The sequence below is a fragment of the Dendrobates tinctorius genome, unplaced genomic scaffold (genome assembly GCF_039654945.1).
Source record: "Dendrobates tinctorius isolate UK_male_01 unplaced genomic scaffold, ASM3965494v1 ptg000232l, whole genome shotgun sequence".
In the NCBI taxonomy this organism is placed as follows: Eukaryota; Metazoa; Chordata; class Amphibia; order Anura; family Dendrobatidae; genus Dendrobates; species Dendrobates tinctorius.
This window is the reverse complement of record NW_027361899.1, coordinates 11449535-11455023: the sequence shown is the minus strand read 5'-3', so window position 1 is coordinate 11455023 and position 5489 is coordinate 11449535. Positions and strand designations below refer to the sequence as shown.

General features: G+C 43.6%; 1 pseudogene; it reads right to left on the bottom strand.

Moving 5' to 3' along the window:
• Window positions 1-455: 455 nt before the first annotated feature.
• LOC141060044 (TGF-beta-activated kinase 1 and MAP3K7-binding protein 2 pseudogene) lies at window positions 456-2362 on the bottom strand (annotated as a pseudogene).
• Window positions 2363-5489: the final 3127 nt, after the last annotated feature.

The window sequence follows — 5489 nt, the reverse complement described above, 5'->3', positions numbered from 1 at the left end:
AGTGGAGCCCTTACATTTCTAGAATCTTCTGATGGACCAAACCATTGAATAGTAGGTGTGAACCCTACCCCCCTTCAGATGGACTGATCCCAGGAGCCCTGACAATACATTCTTGCTTTAAGATCAGATGTGAGTTGGATGCTAAAAGAGTAGGACGAGGCTGTCTGAGGAAGCTTCGGCCTCTGTGTGATCGTGGTGGATTTCTGGGACTCTTAAAGGACTATGGTTTTGTGATCTGGCACAAGGATTGTCGGGAGGTGCCCCCGAATCAGTTTCCTGTGGACTTATTTTGGGACTCTGCAAATTACCTTCGTGTTGTTCCTGTTTTTTTGGTCAATAAATCTGTTGGATTATTCCCAGGCCTGTTGTCCCTCCTTGCTCTGGAGAATACTCCCGTCACAAACTGGTGGCAGCAGTGGGATATCTTCTTTAAAGGCTATTAATACTGTACATGGTACAGGCGGTCAGCTGGGAACCAGGTTGAATCAGTCTTACACGGATTGGAGAATTTAAGTAAAGGGGAAAAACCCAACTGCGCACAACCAACACTGAGGTATTATTCTGTGGACTTATGTTTGCTAGTAGTAAACAACCACAAGGCCGTTCTTTTTCCCATCATTAAAAATGCTGTTTTTGACAATCTTCAGTATATTACCATTGACAAAATTGACCTACTGGCTCAGTAATTCCTGGGCATATCGCACTGTTCACATCGGTTTAAGGCAGGGTGGTTCAGAAAAGTACATGCAGTGCAATTCCACTGAGCTCCCTCATCTTCCTCTGTGTCGGGAACCTTTGTTGGAGTTTTGACAGTGGACCTTTGATCAACAGACTGTGTACCTTTTGGCTTTGGTGGCACTGGGCCTAAAAATCCAATATTATCATAGAAATTATGAATGGCACTGGGATCAAAATGCGGTCCTCTTGCCTGGAAAAGATCTATTTCTTTGGTGAGACAGTCTATATCAATTTGCAACTGTCTGTTAGAACTCCTTAATTGCTGCATTTCTTCCAGTGATGGAATTTGTGAAACTGAATTCGACCTATTTAAACGTCTCTGGGTGAGGTTATTTTCCATTTCATTGACCTCTGTTTTAAGTTTATCCAACTTTTTCTTTTGTATTTCTAGTTCTCGATGAAGCCGCTCCATTCTTGCCTTCTGATGTATGAGCAAAGCTTGTGTATAGGCTGCATCATCCGAACCCACGCTTAGCTTCCTTCCATCATTTATCCTATCATGTGCTAAAACAGGGTCTGCTATATGGATACCTTCCGACTCCGCAAACGGAAGCAAATTTGTAGGCTCAAAAGTTGGGGACACAACACCAGGGGAAACTGAAGGAGGTTTGTTTGGGGACACAGTTATTTTAAATGTATATTTTGTATTGGGCTGAGTCACTACCACACGAGGTGATGTCGCAGACAAGCTATTTCCAAGTGCTCGGCTTTTGGGTGGATGATGATGAATAAAAGCAGGTCCCATGCTTACTTGTCCAGAGACATTTCTGGCGGTACTGGCTGCACCAGGATTAGCGGAAATAAAAAGTGTTGGCTGATTTCTAACCATCTGGTCATCACCTCCAGGAGCTGAAATATAAACCTTAGGCTGGCTGCGGCCTAAGCAGTCATCTGCGTTTTGAGGACCTGCAATGTAAACAGTTGGTTGATTCCTTGAATGGCTGTTCAAAACAGAAGGGTTAGTGGAACTACGAGAACTTGAGGAACGCAACATTGAGTTACTTCTTTGGGGTGGTTCAAGTTTAATTTCTATTTGGTTTTTCCTGGGACCAGTTGAGATATTTTGAATGTTGTATTGGCTTAATGGCTGGGATCCACCTGATGAATGCAGCACTGGAGCTTGAGGAGTGGTGGGTGAACTAATAGGCATGTACACATGAGAGGTCTGATGACCATGCTGATTAGGCTGTGCTGAGGTATGTGATTGAGAATAAGAAGAAGGAAGGGTTGTCCAAGGATTTTGTGGTGTGGGCTGATGAGCTTGCTGTTGTGTGGGATTCGGAGACATCCAGCCTGATGGCTGTGGGGTTTGCCTTGCTGTGCCACCTTGAGAAGTGATATAAGGTCTTATATAAATAGAATTTCCATGTGGACTGTTAAGTACAGGAGGTGGACCACCATGTATGTGCAAAGATGTAGGGGTATTACGATTAGACTGGATATTTGGAGCCAAAGTAACCATGATGGGATTAAACCTGGTTGTCTGCAAACCCGAGGAACTTTTGCTACCCAACTGAAGTCCAAATTGATGGCCCGGGTTTGAAGTATTATTTGTATTTGTCATCCCAAACACATTATAGCTGGAAGGCATAACAGGTGCAGTCTGTGGCTCTGATTGATACAGTTCATTGTTGGATTGCCCTCCCTGAAGGTGTCCATCACTTATGCTGTGATTTAAAGTCCTACTGATCACAATCCCCTCACCTGGCTGAACAGAGTCTCTGGGGACAATGGACGCTTACTACGATGGAGCCTGGCACTGCAGCCCTATAACTTTACCATACAGTATAGAAGAGGCAGCCAACACCAAAATGCAGATGGACTGTCCAGGCAAGAGGAGCCCTGAGTCCTGTCAGCCATGCCTGTGTGTACTTAACCAGTGACCTGTAGAGGTCCCTAGTACGTACACAAATTGGGAGGGGAAGGGATTGTCATGATTTGCAGTCTTGCCCTGTCCTGTATTTTGTATAATATGTCATTTAACTTTCCTCTGGTTCATTTGCTGTAAATTAACCATGTCTCCTTCCCCCAATACTTGCAATGTCTTGTGATGTACCTGGACCATAATCTAATTTAGGCTTGTGTCAACAGCTAGTGGAACTTTGGCTATTGTTTTCCTGGGCAGAAGATAACCTACAATACACATCCTGTAGATTAAGTGGAGCCCTTACATTTCTAGAATCTTCTGATGGACCAAACCATTGAATAGTAGGTGTGAACCCTACCCCCCTTCAGATGGACTGATCCCAGGAGCCCTGACAATACATTCTTGCTTTAAGATCAGATGTGAGTTGGATGCTAAAAGAGAAGGACGAGGCTGTCTGAGGAAGCTTCGGCCTCTGTGTGATCGTGGTGGATTTCTGGGACTCTTAAAGGACTATGGTTTTGTGATCTGGCACAAGGATTGTCGGGAGGTGCCCCCGAATCAGTTTCCTGTGGACTTATTTTGGGACTCTGCAAATTACCTTCGTGTTGTTCCTGTTTTTTGGTCAATAAATCTGTTGGATTATTCCCAGGCCTGTTGTCCCTCCTTGCTCTGGAGAATACTCCCGTCACAACACACAGCTCTACACTATATACACAGCTCTACACTATATACACAGCTCTACACTATATACACACAGCTCTACACTATATATACACAACTCTACACTATATACACAGCTCTACACTATATATACACAGCTCTACACTATATACACAGCTCTACACTATATACACAGCTCTACACTATATACACAGCTCTACACTATATACACACAGCTCTACACTATATATACACAGCTCTACACTATATACACAGCTCTACACTATATACACACAGCTCTACACTATATATACACAACTCTACACTATATATACACAACTCTACACTATATACACAGCTCTACACTATATATACACAGCTCTACACTATATACACAGCTCTACACTATATACACAGCTCTACACTATATACACACAGCTCTACACTATATATACACAGCTCTACACTATATACACAGCTCTACACTATATATACACAGCTCTACACTATATACACAGCTCTACACTATATATACACAGCTCTACACTATATACACAGCTCTACACTATATACACAGCTCTACACTATATACACACAGCTCTACACTATATACACACAGCTCTACACTATATACACAGCTCTACACTATATATATACAGCTCTACACTATATATACACAGCTCTACACTATATACACACAGCTCTACACTATATACACAGCTCTACACTATATACACAGCTCTACACTATATACACAGCTCTACACTATATACACACAGCTCTACACTATACAGTGCCTACAAGTAGTATTCAACCCCCTGCAGATTTAGCAGGTTTACACATTTGGAATTAACTTGGCATTGTGACATTTGGACTGTAGATCAGCCTGGAAGTGTGAAGTGCACTGCAGCAAAAAAGAATGTTATTTCTTTGTGTAATTTTTTTTTAAATTGTGAAAAGTTTATTCAGAGGGTCATTTATTATTCAACCCCTCAAACCACCAGAATTCTGTTTGGTTCCCGTAAAGTATTAAGAAGTATTTCAGGCACAAAGAACAATGAGCTTCATAAGTTTGGATTAATTATCTTTTTTTCCAGCCTTTTCTGACTATTTAAGACCCTCCCCAAACTTGTGAACAGCACTCATACATCGTCAACATGGGAAAGACAAAGGAGCATTCCAAGGCCATCAGAGACAAGATCGTGGAGGGTCACAAGGCTGGCAAGGGGTACAAAACCCTTTCCAAGGAGTTGGACCTACCTGTCTCCACTGTTGGGAGCATCATCCGGAAGTGGAAGGCTTATGGAACTACTGTTAGCCTTCCACGGCCTGGACAGCCTTTGAAAGTTTCCTCCCGTGCCGAGGCCAGGCTTGTCCGAAGAGTCAAGGCTAACCCAAGGACAACAAGGAAGGAGCTCCGGGAAGATCTCATGGCAGTGGGGACATTGGTTTCAGTCAATACCATAAGTAACGTACTCCACCGCAATGGTCTCCGTTCCAGACGAGCCCGTAAGGTACCTTTACTTTCAAAGCGTCATGTCAAGGCTCGTCTACAGTTTGCTCATGATCACTTGGAGGACTCTGAGACAGACTGGTTCAAGGTTCTCTGGTCTGATGAGACCAAGATCGAGATTTTGGTGCCAAACACACACGTGACGTTTGGAGACTGGATGGCACTGCATACGACCCCAAGAATACCATCCCTACAGTCAAGCACGGTGGTGGCAGCATCATGCTGTGGGGCTGTTTCTCAGCCAAGGGGCCTGGCCATCTGGTCCGCATCCATGGGAAGATGGATAGCACGGCCTACCTGGAGATTTTGGCCAAGAACCTCCGCTCCTCCATCAAGGATCTTAAGATGGGTCGTCATTTCATCTTCCAACAAGACAACGACCCAAAGCACACAGCCAAGAAAACTAAGGCCTGGTTCAAGAGGGAAAAAATCAAGGTGTTGGAGTGGCCTAGTCAGTCTCCTGACCTTAACCCAATTGAAAACTTGTGGAAGGAGCTCAAGATTAAAGTCCACATGAGACACCTAAAGAACCTAGATAACTTGGAGAAGATCTGCATGGAGGAGTGGGCCAAGATAACTCCAGAGACCTGTGCCGGCCTGATCAGGTCTTATAAAAGACGATTATTAGCTGTAATTGCAAACAAGGGTTATTCCACAAAATATTAAACCTAGGGGTTGAATAATAATTGACCCACACTTTTATGTTTAAAA